General features: G+C 26.2%; 1 pseudogene; it reads right to left on the reverse strand.

Annotated features, from left to right (window-relative positions):
- Window positions 1-18,683: 18,683 nt before the first annotated feature.
- The window catches only part of LOC112737892 (UDP-glycosyltransferase 86A2-like), a 5,141-nt pseudogene continuing 1,960 nt past the window's right edge, over window positions 18,684-21,864 (reverse strand).

Here is a 21,864-nt window from a genome sequence, read left to right on the forward strand (position 1 = left end):
CATACAAAACTTTATTTCCTCATAAGGTTTTTTTAAAATTAGTTCTTATATTTTAGGTTAGATTTCTAAAGAATAAAATCCTTTCTTTTATCTAGAATTTTTAATTTTTTTTAAATTTAAATTTATGTTTATTTGAGTTGTTCTTATCTTTTTTGTTAATTTGATAATTTTGAATTTTAGTTTTAAATTTGATATAGCTCTATCTGAATTTTTATAATACCAGTGGACGATGGGTTAGAACCTTGTTAATTGTGTTGAAAAATTCTAATAAATTTACTGTTGATTATTTTTAGTGACTTATGTCTAATTTGGATAAATAGTTTAATTAAGTTACTTTAAAAAAAATAGCTTAAAAATAAATAGTTATATTAAAAGTAGCTTATAAATAAGTTATTTTGTATTTGAATTTTTAATTCTAAAAATATTTATTTTATAGAAATATGAAAAAAAAAATAGTAATATTATAAGAAAAGTCATTTTTTTCAATTTTTCTAAGTTCCTAAATAGCTTTTTAAAAAACTAAAATTTGATTTTAAAAATTACACCAAACATTAATATTACTACTTTTTATAAGTCAAAAATTAAAAAAAAAATTACTTTTTCAAACTTTTCGAACCGACCCTTATTAGAACAACTTCATCTCAGTTGTACGTTTATTGATAAGATTGAGTTTAATTGAATTTGCTAGATTAACATAACTCTATCCAACTTTCTACAATACTAATAGACGATGGGGTAAGACCTTTTTAATCCAGTTGATGAAAAACTCCAATAGACTTATCATTGATTTTTCGATTGACTTATTAAAACGATTTATTCTCTCGTTGATATAAAGTAAATGAAAATGATAAATAATTCTAGACATAAGATAAGTGAAAAGGATAAACAATTCAAAAAGTAATCCCTTTAATTCAATAAGGAAAAGTATAGGGTACCAACATATTATCTGCCAACTTTTGTCAACTCTTATTTATAATTGTGTTTCATGGAAGTATGTTCGTGGATGTGTCTAATAATTAATATATTTTAAATACATATATAAAGAGACACATCCAGAAAATATATCTATAAAGACACTTCTATTAAACACAGTTATAAAAAAGACATTTTTATTAGACACATCCACGAACACACTTTCATAAAACACAATTATAAATAAGAGTTGGCAGAAGTTGGCAGATATGCTGTTGGTAACGTAGCGGAACCGATTCAATAAATGTCATTACTTTTTGTTGCTTGAATTTACTCTTTACTTACACATAGTCTTTAATTCTTTAATTATAAATTCCCGCACTCACAATCGAACCCACTTTCAACCTATGATGATCAATCTACATTGCCTTTCTTTAAATGATGTCCTGGACCTAAACTTGCAATATCACTTTTTAAAGGTTTAAAAAATCCTTTTTTTTTTTAATTCTAAATTTGATTAAAAAGTTTATCTTAAAATAACTACAACGACATAATTACTCAATTTTACTCCAACCTAATTCTCTAGGTCACAGGATCCTCTTTCTCCGTTTTTTTTTTTGGGTCTTTATATAGAATCCTTTTAGTTGCCAAGTGGGGTTGTTGACTTGTTGGGCTACTTTATTGTCAACTTGATGCAAAGTCAATTTAGAAATTACAAAATTTAGTCCAATGTCATATGCTATATGCTTGCTAGTTGCTATGGGCGTGCGTTGAATATCAAATAGCTAGATGAGAGCCAATCAAATGTAATAATGTTTGGTACAAAAATGCTTGTCTACGTTCAATTTTAATTTTTAGCCACTAATAAGTCATTTATATATTTTTTATTTATGGATAATTGGATATTACATGTGACATTACACAATTTGCAATGATGGATAAGACAAGTGAGTGTGTGAATAAAGACTGTTAGTTGTGGAATGGAGGGACAGGGCCGTACAAGAAATGAAATGAATGATAAGAACAAAAGCTCGAGAAAGAATTAATAAGATCCCACCTTTACAAAACAGTGTCTAATGAAACGTCTCACATACACTTTCACTTACCAAACAATCATCACTTTATTTACAGGGAAAGTAACGATTTTTCAAAAAGAAGAAAGGGAAGAAGCTCAAGAAATCCATAGAATCGAATAGAGAAGAGCAAATAGAGATGGGTTTCGGAGCAGAGGTAGTTATGGCCGTTGTGGGATTGTGGGGTGTGTTTCTGCGGCCAATAATGTTCAGATATGCATCTGAGATTTTCCAGGTTATGGGATGCGCCATTTACCATATTGTAAGTGGAACAATGCCTTCTTGGCTTCACTCTAATAATAATAATAATAATAGTCCACTCTATGGCCCATTAACATAATTAGTTTTTCATCATCTTTTAATTGAAATAAGAGTTTAAGGATTAGGAAAGCCTTAAGTTCCTGTTGTAAACTATTCTAGTCCCAGAAATATGTATGCCTTTTTCTTATTCAATTTCTAGGTTCAAGGATTCCACTGGTTTCTTTAGTGTACTACTGCTTACGCTTATATTTTATTTAACGTTTTGAAATTAATATCCAACTTGGACAAATCTTATAAACATTGTACTTTGGTCCCACGCATATTATGGTCTATATATCTAACCATTCAGATGACTGCACCTAAAAGCCATTGAAATTAGTGGATCCACCACGAAATCTCATAATCATTATCTTTACTTCGAAAGTTTAATTTGGTGACTAAAATCTTCTGTATATAAAAATATTGTCACGTTATACAAAAGAAAGAATGAAGTCCTTCGTTAAAATATCGTTAAAAAAAAAATTCTCCTGTGATTTGATCCTTTTCCGTTTGAATTCATGTAAACAGAACTTCATTTAATTTGGTAGAATTATTTAAATAAACTAATTAGGTTTAATTTCAATTATATTATTGTTGAAATTGAAATTGATATTTTCATTTCTGTGGAAATTCAATCAACCACCACTAACTCAGCTATCGAAGCATAATACGATATTTAATATAAATGATTATATTTACCATATATATTATACATAATTTTGGTGTACATATTTTTTTTTTTAAATATTTCTTTCATATATATTCATATAAAAAAAACTTTTTACTATTATCAAAAATTAAATTCAAAATCTCTTAAAATAGAATGAAGGTACTCAGTATTTTGGTTATTAATAAATAGTGAGTGAGTGATAGAATAACCAGCAAAAAAGAGAAAAGAAGCAATAATTTCACACTCAAAAATAGCCAAAAAAAAAAAAAACTGTATAATAAACTGAACAATGAAAATTAGCAACAGAAATGTAAAAGTTGTATTACAATTGCACATATTCAAGTCTTATAGAAGAGCGCAGCTAAAGATTTAGTTGAGTGACAATATATGGTGCTTTTTAATATGTTGTCCCGAGTTCGACCTTGGTAATGATCAAGTAGTAGATAAAATGCTAGGAAAGCTGAAAAGGCACCGGAGCACCAAAGATCTGCAGAATATTGAGAACATTGTAGAGTCATTTGGTTCACAGTTTGTAGCAAATCGGTCGGTTTTCAATAGGTTAATTGTGTAAATTGTCCAAACTTTCAACCGAACCGACTAGACCATCAATTAATCAATTTTTCGATTGAATTGGACCATTAATTAATCAATTTTTCGATTGAATTGGCTGGTCCAATTCGATTCAGAAGAATAGAAGCAAAAGCTGGTTTTTTTGAGTAAATGGACAAAAGTACACACGAAAGATTTTGGGATGGACAAATGTACATCTTAATCTTTCGAAATATCTAATATACACACAAAAGATTGGTATCGATGGACAAAAATGATACGTCGTTAGTTAGGCTCCATTTCCGTTAAGTTTACTGCGTATGTAACAAAATAACCTGACAAAGTGGACTGTATAACGAGGGTTAGATAAAAATTAGGTCATTTAAAAATTGAAAAAAGAAAATAGAAAATCCAAAGTGTATTGAGTGCCCTAATTTTATAGAGAAGTATTCCCAAATTAAGTGATACGAGAATGTCATTGTCCTTGGTCCCTCTAGCAAAGAAAGTTTCGTGTGTTGTGAGAGTTAGGTCCAATTTGGATAAACAGTTTAACTTTTTTTTTTTTGATAAAATAGCTTAAACAATAAATAGTTATTTAAAAATAGTTTATAAATAAGTTATTTTGTATTTGGATTTTTAGTTCTAAAAGCACTTATTTTATAGAAATGTGATAAAAAGTAGTAGTATTATGAGAGAAGTCATTTTTTTCAACTTCTCTATAAACTCCTAAATAACTTCTTAGAAAGCTGCAATTTGGTTTTGAAAATTATATCAGACATTAATACTACTACTTTTCATAAATCAAAAACTAAAAAAAAAATTACTTTTGAAGCTTCCCAAACGGGTCCTTACTCCATATTGAGCGAGAGAGACGTGTTTTTTGTGGTGTGATCCCCGTGAGGAGGTCTCGTTTATGTTCGTTGAGCATTAAAGGTATCTTTGATCCTGTTGTACATAACTGATACTATCGTATGTAATGTAACTTGCATTGTTTGGATTTTTATTTTGATTGTTTTATTGAGGATTTTGTCGGAGTTTTTTGTTGATTTGGTTTTCGTTTGTACTGATAGAACAATGTTTACACATATCACATTAGTGTATCATCATATAATAAAGTTGAAAAAGAATGATAACCTGAATCTAGTCTATGCTGGGATATAAAAAACTATATTGAGAGAATGAATGTTGCATAAAGGGTTTATTGTTGGACTTAGGATACCAAAGATTTAATGAGATGTATTGGCTAGATGAGGATTTAGGATTTAATGGTGGGGATTATATATGATTAGGGGTGACAATATTGTTATAAAGATGTATAATCGGGCACTTAAACATGAAAGAAGAATTTATGTATTCTTTGATCACCCAATTGATAAGCCAGTTGAGTTTATTGACCTTGTAAAAGAGAGTGACAATGTCTCACCCCTACCTAAAGTAAAAACCACAACACCAGTTTAAAGGAGGTATATTCTAAAGTTAAATAGGACCCTAACCACTAAAAAATAGACAATTAGAGTGAAACCCAACTCATAACCAAATCCAAGCCACAACCCACACCAAAAACAGACCTGGAATCTAAGTTACAATCCACACTCAAAATGGACCCATACCAAATTTACAACTTAAACCCATATTACAAACCCACACAAAAAATAGATCTGAAATCTGAGCCACAATCCACACCCAAATTACAGGTTAATTCTAAACCACAACTCATACCTATCACAAACTCTACAACTAAAAAAAAAAACAAAATCCACATCTAAAACAAAGTCCACACCTAAACAACAGTCTACATCCAATGTACAATCCACATTGAACATACACCCCTTCTCTAATTTGAAAAACTAATCCAAGATGAAGTTTAAATTGTTCAAACATAAAAACCTGAAATACAAACAAACACAAACTGAACCTAAAACACAAACAAATAAGGAAGTTCTAGAAAAAATAAACTAAGTAGGAGACATATCTATAAGCAAAGTTTATATTTTTATTTAATAGCAAATAAAATATAAATCACGATTGAATAATTTATTTTCTAAGTCTACACAATACATTGAAGTGGAACAGTCAGCAGTATCTTTATAGCATATCTCCTTTATATATAAAAGGATAGCAGTAGTAGTTTCAATAATCAACAAGTGTTACATTTGTTGTGATAAGATCAATTAGGTGGATGCCTATTTATGATGGACGGTTGAATATTCTCAAGGAAAAATGTATTTAATAGGGTTTGAAAAAGGAAATCTTATATTACACACATAAAAGTAATAAGACACCCTTCTCTCTTTCTTTCTCTAATTATATTTCTTTATTTTATTTGTTACCTCTTCTTTGTTTATTTATTTAGTTATTTTATAACACGTTATCATCACGAAGCTCTAACGAAATTTTAGGAAGACTTCAGGTAACAAATTTTTATTATGTCGAAGTTCTTTTATTTTGAATATAATGCTTTTGATATATCTGAAAATAATTATTTATCATAGATACTAGATGCTAAAATCCATCTTGATTCAATGGATCTTGGAGATACCATTAAGGCTGAAAATAATACATCCCAAAAGGATAAAGCCAAATCCATGATTTTCCTTCATCGTCATCTTGAAGTATGATTGAAAAATGAATATTCCATATTAAAAGATCATGCAGATCTGTGGAAAGACCTTGAAGAAAGGTACAATCATGTAATACTTCCTCAAACCCGATATGTTAGAGAAAATTTTTTCAACCTTCCATGCCTCGAATGTGCTCCTGCAGTAGCAATCGAGAAAAAGGATTTTAAAAAAAAATATTCTGAGCTAATTTCTTACTTTCTTGTTGCTGAACGCAACAATGAGTTGCTCTTAAGAAATCATGAAGCGCGCCCAACTGGCACCGCCCCATTTTCTGAAGCAAATGCAGCAAATTATAACCCCAGAAGAGGTAAATGACAAGGTTTTAGTAGCAAGAAAAATTATGGAAGGAAAATGAATTATATTCACAACAAAGGATCTCACCAGAAGTAGGATAAAGAAAGAAACAATGGGCAAAGTAAATCAATTGAGGATAAATGCTTCTATTGTGGTGGAAATGGCCATTAGTCACGTACCTGTCGTACCCCAAGACACCTAGTTGATCTTTATCAAGCATCCTTGAAAAAAGATGACAAAGGAAAGGAAACAAATTTTGTTTCAAATGATGAAAATTTCACCACTCATTATGATGTATCTAATTTCTTTAAGGATTCTGAAGGAAATATTGGCTATTTGATCAATGATGGAATAGTTTGATATGTGTATGTGTTTGTTAATATTCATGTGAATAAATTTACTGTGCATGTACTTCTACTCATTTTATTATTATTATCATTTATTTTTGAAGAAAAATGGTAAGGACATATTCTGAAGATATTTGCCTTGCGGATAGTCCAAGTTTGCACACTATTTTTAAAAGTACTATATATTTTACCTATCTTGTGCCAAAAGAAGGATATGTTAATACTATTATTGGCTCATGCAATGTGATAAAAAGGCTCTGGAAGAGCTATAATTTTGTTTCCCGGAGGAACAAAATTTATAATAAATAATGCACTATTATCTGTCAAGTCTCTGAGTAACTTGTTGAGTTTTAAAGATATTCGCCGAAATGGATATCATATTGAAACAATGAATGAGGGAAATCATGAGTATTTATGTATCACAACTCATTATTTAAATAAAAAATTTATATTAGAAAAGTTGCCATCACTTTCATCTGGGTTATATTATACCAAGATTAGTGCAATTGAATTACATGCTACTGTAAACCAGAAGTTTACTAGCCCAAATGAATTCATAACTTAGCACAACCGATTGGGTCATCCGGGAACAACCATGATGAGGAGAATTATTGAAAACTCTCATGGACATTCACTAAAGAACCAAAAGATTCTTAAATCTAATGAATTTTGTTATGCTGCATGTTCTCAAGGGAAGTTAATTTTAAGGCCATCACCAGTAAAGATTGGATTTGAGTCCCCTGAATTCCTAGAAAGGATTCAAGGTGATATATGTGGACATATTCATCCACCCTGTGGATCTTTTAGATATTGTATGGTCCTGATAGACGCATCTTCGAGATGGTCACATGTGTGCTTATTATCTTCTCGCAACCTGGCGTTTGCGAGATTACTGGCTCAAATTATTCGATTAAAAGCACAATTTCCAGAAAATCCAATCAAAGTAATTCGTCTTGATAATGCTGGTGAATTTACTTCCCAAGCTTTTGATGCTTATTGTATGGCTAATGAAATAAGTGTTGAACATCCAGTAGCTTATGTTCATACACAAAATGGGTTAGCAGAATCACTTATTAAGCGCCTCCAATTAATTGCTAGATCCTTGCTTATGAGAACAAATCTCCCAACCTAGGTTTGGGGGCATGTTATTTTACATGCCACAGCACTTATTCGTTTGAGGCCAACGAGTTACCATCAGTTCTCTCCTATGCAATTAGCTTTTGGCTAGCAGCCAAATGTTTCCCATTTAAGAATATTTGGGTGTGTGATATATGTTTCTATTGCACCATCTAATCGCACCAAAATGGGACCCCAAAGAAAATTGGGGATATATGTTGGATATGATTCTCCTTCTATAATGAGGTATCTTGAGATACAAACTGGAGATGTATTTAAAGCCCGGTTTGCAGATTGTCATTTTGATGAATCAAAATTTCCAACATTAGGGGGAGAGAATAAGTTTCCTGAAAAGGAACTTAATTGGAATGCATCATCGTTGATACATTTATATCCTCGATCAGGGCAATGTGAACTTGAAGTTCAAAAGATTATACATTTGCAAAGAATAGCAAATGAATTGCCTGATGCATTTTCTGATACAAAGAGGATAACCAAATCTTATATATAAGCGGAAAATCCCCCCATTCGAATTGATGTCCCAGTAGGACAAGTAGCCACTGAAGCAAATTCACGCCAGAAGCGTGGCAGGCCTGTCGGTTCCAAAGACAAAAATCCTCGAAAGAGAAAAGAGGTAAATTCTATTCCTATTGAAAAAAACATAGTAAAGACACCTGCAGTTGTCCAAAATTCTAATATAGTTTTAACGCCAGAAGATGTTCAGGTACCTGAAAATTGTGAAAATGATGAGATCTCGATAAATTATGTCTTTACAAGAGAGAAATAGGACCAAAATAAGACAATTGTCAATGAAATATTTGCCTATAATGTGGCACTAAATATCATGCATGAAAGTAAGGATCTTGAGCCAAGATCAGTCGAAGAATGTCGACAAAGGAATGATTGGCCAAAATGGAAAGAAGTCATGAAGGCTGAATTAGACTCAGTTGCAAAACGTGAAGTCTTCGAACCTGTAGTCCGTACACCAGAAGATGTAAAACCTGTTGGATACCGTTGGGTATTTGTGAGAAAACGAAATGAGAAAAATGAAGTTGTGTGCTACAAAGCCTGACTTGTGGCACAAGATTTTTCACAAAGGCCCAGTATAGATTATGAAGAAACGTATTCCCCTATAGTGGATGCGATAACATTGCGTTATTTGGTCAATTTATCTACATATCATAAGCTACATATGCATTTAATGGATGTGATAACAGCCTATTTGTACGGCTCATTAGATCGTGATATCTATATGAAAGTCCCTAAAGAATTAAAGATATCTAAACCATCCAATGAATATTCGTAAGGGTTATACTCAGTTAAATTGCAAAGATCTTTATATGGTCTAAAGCAATATGGACGAATGTGGTATAATCGTCTTACTGAGTATCTGGCCAAAAATGGATTCAAGAATGATGATATTTGCCCGTGTATTTTCATAAAGAAAACTGCATCTGGATTCATTATAGTAGCTGTGTACGTTGATGATTTAAATATCATTGAAACTCCTGAAGAGATTCCAACAATTATAAAAACTCTAAAAAAAGAGTTTGAGATGAAAGATCTTGGAAAGACTAAATTTTGTCTCGGCCTGCAGATCGAGCATACAAAAAATGGGATCTTTATTCATCAGACAACATACACAGAGATTATCTTGAAAATATGTTATATGGATAAGTCACATCCCTTGAGTACCCCAATGATCGTAAGATCTTTGGATGTGGAGAATGATCAATTCCGTCTTAAAAAAGAGAATGAAGATATCCTTGGTCCTGAAGTACCATATCTTAGTGCCATTGGAGCGCTAATGTATCTTGCTAATAATACGCGACCTGACATATCATTTGCGGTGAATTTACTAGCAAGATATAGTTTTTCTCCAACCAGAAGACATTGGAGTGGAATCAAGCAAATCTTTCGATATCTTCAGGGAACGGTTGATATGGGATTGTTTTATCCCTATGGATCCAAGTCACAATTAGTTGGCTATGCAGATGCTGGATATTTATCTGATCCACATAAAGGGAGATCTCAAACAGGAGACCTATTCACATATGGTGGTACAGCTATATCATGGAGGTCCACGAAACAGACGATTGCAGCAACATCCTCTAATCATGCTGAAATACTAGCGATACATGAAGCTAGTCGCGAGTGTTTTTGGCTGAGGAGTGTGATCCAATATTTTCTGTCATCATGTGGACTGATTGATCATAAGATAGCTCCAACTGTCCTGTTTGAAGATAATACAGCATGTATTGCTCAACTTAAAGGCAGATATATCAAAGGTGATAGAACAAAGCATATTTCTCCCAAATTCTTCTTCACTCATGATCTTCAAAATCAAGGGACAATTGATGTCCAACAGATCCGCTCAAGTGACAATCTGGCAGATTTATTCACAAAGTCACTCCCAAAATCCTCATTTGAAAGATTGGTATATGAGATTGAGATATGCCGATTTCAAGACATTAAATGATGTCGACAAGAGGGAAGACTGTACTCTTTTTTCCTTGGTCAAGTTTTTTTTCCATTGGGTTTTTCTTGACAAAATTTTTAATGAGGCAGTCCCATCACTAAAGGATATTGTACTCTTTTTCCTTCACTAAGTTTTTTTCCTACTAGGTTTTTCTTTAGTAAGGTTTTAACGAGACAATAATCCTAAATGGTCATCCAAGAGGAGTGTTGTGATAAGATCAATTAGGTGGATGCCCATTTATGATGGGCAGTTGAATATTCTCAAGAAAAAATGCATTTAATAGGATTTGAAAAAGGAAACCTTATACATGTATAAATAGGAGGTTAAAGCTCCGTTGATTACATACATAAAAGCAATAAGACACCCTTCTCTCTCTTTCTCTAATTATATTTTTTTATTTTATTTGTTACCTCTTCCTTATTTATTTATTTAGTTATCTACTTAATATACTAAAACTGGGTTTTCCCCCAACTACTAAAGGTGACGTGTCGATCTCTCATGCCTCCGTTTTCCCTCCAAAACGAATAAAAATTTTTTTCTATTCTAAATTATTTTATTGTAATTATATTATAATTAATACTAAATGAATAATATATAATTATACTAATTTAGCAACATATCTTCATTATAATTATATCAAATCAATATTTAATGCACTATTAAACTACTTATCAATTATCAATTAAAAATACTTTTAATAATTTTAATGATAATAATAATATCAATAATATAGTAATAATAATAATAAAAAATCTTTGTTACCCGATTCACGTATATCAAATAATTTTTTTAAATTATTTTATAAAAAATATCTTTAATATAATTATATTGTAATTAATATTTAATGAATAATATATAATTATACTAATTTAGAAACATATCTTTATTATAATTGTATCAAATCAAAATTTAATGCATTATTAAAAAATTACCTTAATAATAGGTAATTTACATATTTATTTTTTTTACTAAAGTCTATATATAGTGTCTTCCTGTGGTATATGAATCTAAATTTGAGAACATATATTTTATTAGTGGCAAGTTGTTAACCCATTTATATTGATAATAATAATAACTTTATTAGAATAAATATCAAATTTCATTCCTAATATAAAAATATAAAATTTAATTCCTTCCATCTTCATTTTACCACTATAAAAGACCATGTATAGTAGAAGAAAATATCATTCGTTTACCAATAAATCTTTCATTTGATAGCTTTTACAACAATTCTTTTTCTTCCCATGAGGCGTCGTTGCAAGAAGGCAACTATCGTGGACACAAACTACCACACTCTCCAACTTTCGTGCTCATCATTCGGAGTTATATAAGATATGTTATCTATGAAGTATTTATAGACCATGGTGTTATCATGTATGCATAAATAAAAAATGTTTCATATTTAAATTTAAGTCATTTACCTGTTTGTAGTATATTGTAGTGTGAAATTACTTTCAATATGTGTTGTGTAACGATATTATTATGTTCTAATTTAAACTTTTACTTTAGAACTGTATTATAATTTTATCTCATCATTTTTTCTTAGATATCAAGTTGACGTATTTTTATTTATTATTATTATTGAACGGATGTGATATGAAATGTACCAAAAAAAAAACTCTCACATTCAATTTATTTTATTGTATTCTTCTATCTATTTTATTTATTTTTATTTTCTTCTTATTCATTTTATTTTCTTTCTAAATGTTATATAATTTATTATAATTTATACCAATCTATCTACTTAATATACTAAAACTGAATTTTTTTCCAACTTATGATGGTGAGATGTCATTTCCTCGTGAATCCATTTTCCCTCCAAAATGATTGCACTATTTCTCTCTTTCAAATTTATTTTTAAAAATTATCTTTAATTGAAATAATTGTATTATAATTAATATTTAATCAATGATACATAATTATACTAATTTAAGATAATCTCTTTATTATAATTATATTAATCTCTTTTAAATTTATTTCAAAAAATTATCTTAATTATAATTATATAATAATATTATACTTAGTATTTAATGAATAATTCATAATTATACTAATTTAGAAAAATATCTCTACTATAATTATATAAAATCAAGAATTAATGCATTATTAACCTAATTATCAATCAGAAATATTTTTAACTATTTTAATTATATTGTTTTAGTTCTATTTTTTATTCATTATCCTAAAATTTTATTAGTGACAAGTTATTATCTTAATGGTGACCTATACATTAATAATAATAATAATAATAATAATAATAATAATAATAATAATAATAATAATAATATAGAAAATAATATTTTAGAAAAATATAAATTGGTTATTAATAATGATAATTATATGATTAATTTTTAGTAATCATTAAATATATTTAATATAAATAACTAAGTTTAATTAGTTAACAAATAAAAGAAAATATTATTGCACAATTGTAGAAGTAACAATATATATATATATATATATATATATATATATATATATATATATATAACCAATTTAATATTAATAACGATAATAATTATCGTTATTATTCAATAATAATAATAATAATAATAATAATAATAATAATAATAATCTTTTCTTTAATTAAAACACTCATCTAATTGAATTAATATAAATATTTAATGAAAATAAAGGATGAATTTTTTGGTTTGAAGGATAATACAATCGAATATTCTTGAAGATTTTAAAGTTGTGATTATATATTCTTTCTATATTAATATACGCATGCATATTACCTCCTTTTTTCCATAAATGGAAAATAATATTTACCCGTTAAATTTGTTAGTTGTTCAATCGATTCATCTTATTTATTGTGATTGAGATTGATATATAAACAAATATTTTTTTTCTTCCATTAATTTTAGTAAAGAAATCCATGACGTAAAATAAAATAAAATAAAGTCAGTAACTACTTTTTTCTCAATATTTTTTATATTTACGGTAAATATTAAATATAGAAAAGAAAAAAAATAATATTAATTATTATCACTTTTATTTATTTATATTCATAATTAAATTTAATATAATTATAGTAAGTCTCTATAATTATAACAATTTATATCTGTTACATATATAGCAATTATATTATATATAATTATATATCTCCTCTTTTATATATACTTAGCAAGTATTTCTATTTATATAATCTACTTAATATATTAAAATTAGGTTTTTTCTCAACTAATGAGAGTGAGGTATGAATTTCTCATGAATTCATTTTTCCTCCAAAATGAATGCATTTAATGAATAATGCATAATTATACTAATTTAGGAAAATATCCTTATTATAATTATATAAAATCCATATTTAATATATTATTAAACTACTTATCAATTATCAAACGAAAATATTTTTAATAATAATAATAATAATAATAATAATAATAATAATAATAATAATAATAATAATATAAACATAATAATAATATACTTCTACTTAATATACTAAAATTGTATTTTTTCCTAATTAATTGAAGTGATGTGACAATTTTTTATAAATTCATTTTTCTTCTAAAATGAAAGCACTATTCTCTCTTCTAAATGTATTTTAGAAAAATATCTTTATTATATTTATATTACAATTAACATTTAATGAATATTGGATGATTATACTAATTTAGAAAAATATATTTATTATAATTATATAAAATTAATATTTAATGCATTATCAACTAATGAAAGCGAGGTGTCAATTTTTAATGAATTTATTTTCTCTCCAAAATAAAAGTACTATTCTCTCTTCTAAATTTATTTTAGAAAAATAAAAATTCCATGCTGAATATAGGTGGCAAGTTAAAAAAAAATAAGCAAGTTAATGGAATCAAATCATATTTCTTATAGAAAATGTATATTTTTATTATATAAAAATTGAATTTCTGTACTTCATGATGGGTGTGGGATACTTCTTAGCGTGTTTCTTAATTTATTTTTTATAACTCATTGAATACAATTTATTACAGTAAATTAATTATATCAACTAATTGATTTGACTAGGTATTTAAATATCACACGATTTATTATAATTTATATCAATCAAATAATTATAATTTATTATATCAATTATTTTAATTCATTAATTTATAAGGTACATAATAACATAAATGATTTGTTACTTATACTGATTAAATACAATAAATACATATTAATTTAGTTAAAAAAATCATTGTCTCCTATGTTTTCTATTTATTTTTTTTAATTCATTAAATCCAATCAATTATAATAAATTAATTATATCAACTAATTAATTCAATCAATTATTTTCTAATTTATTTTTTTGAATTCAATAAATCAAATAAAATTAATTATACTAATTATTTCTATCGACTAATTGATTTGGTTAATTCTTAAAAATATTTTTATTTAATTTATTTTATTTATTTAAATATAGCTAATTAGTTATTTAATTTTTTTAGGATAAATATCAAATTCTATTTCTAATATAAAAATACAAAATTTTATTCCTTCTGTTTTTATTTTACCACTATAAAAATACTAGAAGAAAATATTATTCATTTACCAATTACTCTTTCGTTGGGTAGCTTTTACAACAATTCTTTTTCTTCCTATGAGGCGTCGTCACAAGGTAACTATCATGGACACAAATCAGCACACACTCTTCAACTCATGTGCTCATCATTCAGAGCAAATATGATATATTATCCATTAAATATTTATAGACCATGGTGTTATCATGTATACGTAAATAAAAAAAATCCGTAAAAAATCTGTAATTAAGCTTAAGTTATTTACCTATTTGTGTGGTATATTGTAGTGTGAAATTACTTTTAATTTGTGTTGTGCAATGATATTATGGTTTAATTTAAGCTTTTATTTTAGAATTGTGTTATGATTTTATCTCATCATTTTCTCTTAGATATTAAGTTGATGTATTTTTATTTATTATTATTGAAGCGGATGTGATATAAAATTTGTAAAAAAAAAAAAAACTCACATTCAATTTATTTTATTGTAGTCTTCTATTCTTTTATTTCTTTTTTATTTTTTGTATTCATTTTATTTTTTTAATATCATATAATTTATTATAATTTATACCAATTAATTAATTATAATTCATTATATCAGTTAGTTTAATTAATTGATTTATAATATACATGATAAAATAGATCATTTGTTACTTATACGTTTATTTTTCTAAAATCTAAATCTGAATTATTAATATTTTCAGTTTTTGTTATGAACAAAATATTATTAATAATGAATAATAATTAACCACTCATACTTTTGATGAAAGTATTTGGATAGTTTTTATATTTATTAATATTAATTATTGATTATTTTTTCATAAATAAATTATATTATAATTTTATGTTAAAGTCATTCTTCTATTTGCTTTTACTAATTTATTATATAACTATTATATAAAATTAAAACCGTATTAATAAATTTAATATTAAAATTAATTTGACTTTTTATTATTTAGAGTGTTTTTCAATCAATAATTTTATACTCTTTTTTTTTTTCAGTTTCATTTTGAATTTTAATTTAGTACACAAAGGTAGTGAAATTCCATTGATACTGAAATAAAGTTACAAAAGGGTCTATAGGGTAGAATAAGTAAAATAATGTGATACCCACATTGCAACATCTAAATAAAACAACTTAGAATCTAAAATGTTTATCTTTCTCTTTCTCGCCGTCTATTATATTATCTATTCTATCTATTCTATTATATAAAAATCGAATTTTTACCTTTAATGATAGAATCAACATAACATGCTTCTACTTTATTTTGTTTAACTCATTAAAAATAATTCATTATGATGAATTAATTATATCAACTAATTGATTTGAATAGATATTTAAGTATCACACAATTTAAAATTAGGTATATTAATTATTTGATTTAATTTTTATGATATATAAATTTAAAAAATAAATTAAAATAAGATAATTTATTACTTATTTAAATTGAATACAACAAATATAAATTAATTTAGTTAAAAATTTACTATTTTCTAATCTTCTATACATAAAAATGACAAAACAAAATTATAAAAATAATATTTTTATCATTTTTGCTATTTTAATTTTATTATTTTTTTTTTGCTTTTTTATGTATAATTTTATTTTATATTAACTTTGTTTATTTAATAATAAAATATACTCATATTAATTCTATCATATAATAATATATTTTTCTCCTATATTAATCGAAGAATTTTAATAGTTATCAACTACATCTAATAGAATAACTAAGAAGTGAGAACTACGAGAAGTTAAACCTAGGTTCAAAATGTTGAAACAAAGAAAAGAAAACGGTGGATATATGATTAGAGAAAAATGTATAATAATGACAAAATATACTAAAATTGAATTTTTTCTCCAACTAATAAAAGTGAGGTGTTAATTTCTTATGAATTCATTTTTTCTCTAAAATGAAATCATTATTTTCTTTTCTAAATTTATTTTAGAAAAATATATTTATCATAATTATATTACAATTAACATTTAACGAATAGTGCATGCTTATACTAATTTAGAGAAATATTTTTATTATAATTATATAAAATCAATATTTAATACATTATCAACTAATAAAAGTGAGGTACAATTCCTCATGAATTCATTTTTCCTCCAAAATGAAAGCACTATTCTCTCTTCTAAATTATTTTAGAAAAATATCTTTATTATAATTTTATTACAATATTACAATTAGCATTTAATGAATAATACATAATTATAATAATTTAGAAAAATAAAGTCCAGTAATTTATCTTTTGACTGCACACGTGGTAGAATAACTTTTAAGAAGGAGTCATATACAGTAAATACGGTCGATGATTGTAAAACTGTATGCTAACATTGATATAATATTATTTTAAGTATATGCTTTGCAGGCATAAAAAAAAAGTGTTGAGTTGTTTTTTAGTAGATTTAAATTATTTTATTGTTTATTAGAGAATTTTGTGCATTAGAATTCTCTAATAATTTATTATTTATTTTGAGTTAATTTTGATATGTTCTTACTTGACAGTAAAATAACATATAAAAATTTGTTGGTGGGTCTAAGTATTATTAAGTTATTTATGGTCACATTGAGTATATATGTTTGATTTATTGATGAAAGTAAATTACTAAAACCAATTAATAACTATTTTAGGATTAATATATTTAACACTAGATTAAGAAAAAACAAATAAATCATAACATATTATATTTTTATTAATCAAATTATTATAATTTAAATTAATCTTAACAAAATAATTTAAAATTATAATTTTAATCTTATCACGTGCCATATATGGGTTAATACAAGTTTAAATAACAACTTTAATCTTATCACGTGCATGGTATGGTACGGGTTAATTGTTCTTCATTTTGAGCTGATTTTGATATTTTCTTACTTCACAGTAAACCAACATATAAAACTTTGTTGGTAGATTTAAGTATTACTAGATTATTTATGGTCATATTGAGTATATATGCCTGATTTATTGAAAAAAGTAGATTAAATAACTATTTTATAGTTAATACAATTAACACTATATTAAGAAAAGAAAAACAACGCATACAAGTTATTTTTTTATTAATTAAATTATTATAATTAAAATAAAATTTAACATAATAACTTAAAATTATAATTTCAATCTTATCACGTGCATGGCACGGGTGACTAAACTTGTTTTATAACAATATTTAAATGGTTGACAAGTGCCATATTTTAATGGTTTACATGTGTACTATTTATTTGTATCTCGAATGCACTTAAATGAAGACAACTAATTAATTATTGACTGTTAAAAAATTAATAGCAATAAATTAACGATAGAATTAAAATTTATTAAAATATTAAGGATAAAATTAAATCAAATTAAACATTATAAGTAATTTTGAAAATTTTTTAAAATTTAAGGATAAAAAACGTACTTTATTCTAATAGTAATCTTTTAAGTTTTTGATGCATTTAATGCATTAAATATGTAAAAATATTTATTTTTATAATAATTTTTAATAAAAAAAAAATTATTATTCTTAAAATGTGCTATTATGACACATGTTAGCAAAATCCATAAAACAATAACCATTTCTTATTTCTATACATAAATGTTGATTATGCTGATAAAATTATTCATAAAAAAATAAAAATATTATTTATACAGTAAAATTAGTCATTATATATTTGTATATAAATATATATTTAATTTTTTAATGTATATTTTGTATTTTAATATAAAAATATTATTTTAATTTTTACAAATTGTTAATGTAAAAAAAGTCAATTATTAATCATATATTGATATATCAATAAAAGTAATTAATTTTTAAATTTATCACTTAAAATTTATATGAATGTATGAATTTGATTAAAAGATTTAGTAAAATTATTTATATTATAAATATATTAAAATTAAACTAAAAAAATATACCAATACATAATTGGTTTATTATTTAAGAAAATTGATCAAAGGCTCAAAGCTCATTGGCCATGGGATTTGGTATTTAGATCTTTGATGAAGTATTCCATATTTTTCTCTGAAGACCCACTAGGGCTCAGTGCATCTTCCATTTTTTTCTTGATCTCTTTGATTGTAGTCTTTAGTTGGTCTCCTAAAGGTCCGCCCATCAAGCGGCTAACATTCTTCGAGACTTCCTCCTTCGCAATCACCGTTGGATCACTTTAAATTAATCCCAACCTTCCAATAATCCACCACTTGTTTTCTATTGGTAATCTGATAATACATCAAAGGAAAACACAACAATGGAACCTCACACGAAATGCCTTCTAATATAGAATTCCAACCCCAATGAGTCAAAAATCCTCCAATAGCAGGGTGGGCCAAGACTTGGGTTTGACTACACCAAGGTATTACCATCCCACGGTCACGAATCGCCTCCCGAAATCCAACGGGCAGTGGATAAACCTCAACTGAGCCCACAACATTGGGCCTAAGCACCCAAACAAAACTGACATTGCTAAGCAAAAGCCCATTTGCAATTTCCTCAAGTACCCTTCTGTCATATGGGCTAGGCTACCAAAAGAAACATACAAGACCGAACCATGAGGCTTGGAATTGAGCCATTGGGTGTAGTCTGACTCGACCCATAGGCTAGTGGCCATGGTGGTATTGCATAGAATGGCTTATAAGTTTGTAATGCAGCTATAACTTTTGGCTCTAGCTCTTGAACTGTGTTACATAGCACAAAATCTGCACCTTTAGCATCAATGAAGGAAGCAGAAATTAATTGGTGGAACATTGTGGATGTGTCTTCTGATTCTTGATGATATGATGTTAGGTCCTTTGGATCAATTGTTTCCACCCCAGGTAAGTAGTCAATGGAATCTTTCCTCATGTCTGAAGAAAACAAAAAGTTCCTTTTTTTTTTTTCCTTAAAATGGTCAAATACTTTCAATATGAAGAAATGATTAATAATACACGTAATTGTTGGCCACAATGCACCATGTGAACTGGGAAGTGTTCATATAAATTAAAGGAATGAAGTTAACGAACATGGTTACAAAGAGACAAAACAAAATATAGAAAAAGAAGCATGTGAAAAGTGACAATAGATGACGACTTCGCTATGCAATAAGTGCGTACTGTACTTTGAGTTTATGTGGTGATATTAGGAAAAATGTTTCCTTAGCTTTTTGAACTTATTATATATATTTATACATATACATAAAATAAGAGAATACCAACGTATACTAAATGAGGAAGTATAGGGAGTCAATAGAATACCTGTACAATGTTGAGAGTTTGGGGATGTTCAATTCAGTAAGATATCAGATGTTTATTATCCTTGGTATCCGGATGGTTATTCTGGATAGTATGAGTGTATTGTGTTTGAAAAATTAGTAGTATTTTATCCTGAATGTTTATTTTTTAACTTATATTGGGCCAAATAAATAGTCCATTGTACACATTGTACAAATGCTCCATTGGCTCTCTACCAGAATTCATACTAAATATTATGTATAAGAAAAAAAGTCTAAGAGATTAATATTTTTTAGTTAAATGTAAATAACAAACTTTTTTAAACCAATATATTGTCTCTATTTTGACTAAATATTGTTGGAGAAAAGAATTGAAACTAATTTCTTAAAGCCAACAATCAGTAAATATCTTTCTTTTTTTTCCTCAAATTTCTCTTTCTTTAATTTTCTTTAATATTTGTTTGTCAATTATTTTATTGACTGATTGCTAGTTAAAGAAAAAAAATTATTCCTTAGCAAAACCCATATTGTTGATCAGCTAATAGAACTCAAATTTCTTATTATGTGTTTATAGTATATTCATAAATTAAAATTAAAAAATTGATATAATCATTAGTATATTTTTATCTATCATCTTAGACTTCTTTTGAAAGGAAAAAAATCACGACAATCATCATCATCGAGCATCATAAATAGAGTAGTGATTGATTATGTAAAAACTTAGTTGCATATATTTTATGCGAAGTTATTAACGATAAACTATAAACTATTATATACAATTTAATCAAATCGCATTAAATTATTTAACAATTTTCAGATCTTAACTATCACTTTCACATTAACTTGACTATACATCAGTTTCTACCTTATATATATATATATATATATATATATATATATGGTTGTGTCTCTGGTGGCTATACCAGTGGTGGCTACAAATGGCTACGTGTTGACCATGCAATAGGATGATGACATCTGGATTGTAAGAGCGCATCATTAATGTTTGATTAACATAATAAACGCGGTAACTTGTGTTTCCTTTACCGCAGTTGGTTTCAAGTTGGGGTTTTTTTTTTTCTTTTGGAAGATGCTTGTTGTTTTTTAATTTTTAGGTTTTAATCAGTTTTTTTTAATTTAAATAATATTATTTAATTAAATTTTAATTAAAATATATTTTTATTTTGTAGATAAATATATTAGTAATTAAAATTAATTTAAATTTTAAATATTAATTTTTTTTAAATTTTTTATCCATTTCATAAAATAGATATTTTATAATTTTTTATTCTCTCTATACGTTTTTTATTTTTTTAATATCTTATTCGATAAAAATTTATCTAATATTTCTTATTTTTTTTATTATTAGTTGGACTTTTTCATTATTTATATATTTAAACGTTAACACTTTTAAAATTATTAAAATTTATATTCATAAAATTTGTTTTTTTTAATTATAACACATAAAATTATTAAATTATATACAAAATATTTTTGAAACACACCCAAAATTATAGATAAAAAATTTAAATTTAAACGTTAAAAGTAAAGTTAATTTTTTTATATCCTATTCGATAAAAACGCATCTAATATTTCTTATTTTTTATTATTAGTTGGATTTTTTTATTACTTATTTGAACATTAACATTTTTTGAATTATTAAAATGTATGTTAATAATTTTTTTCAATTATAACACATCTAAAATTATTAAGTTATATATAAAATATTTTAAAACACATCTAAAATCATAAATCTAAAATTTAAATTTAAAAATTAAAAATAAATTATTTTTTTTATATCTTATTCGATAAAAATACATCTAATAT

This window comes from Arachis hypogaea, chromosome 13 (assembly GCF_003086295.3).
Source record: "Arachis hypogaea cultivar Tifrunner chromosome 13, arahy.Tifrunner.gnm2.J5K5, whole genome shotgun sequence".
In the NCBI taxonomy this organism is placed as follows: domain Eukaryota; kingdom Viridiplantae; phylum Streptophyta; class Magnoliopsida; order Fabales; family Fabaceae; genus Arachis; species Arachis hypogaea.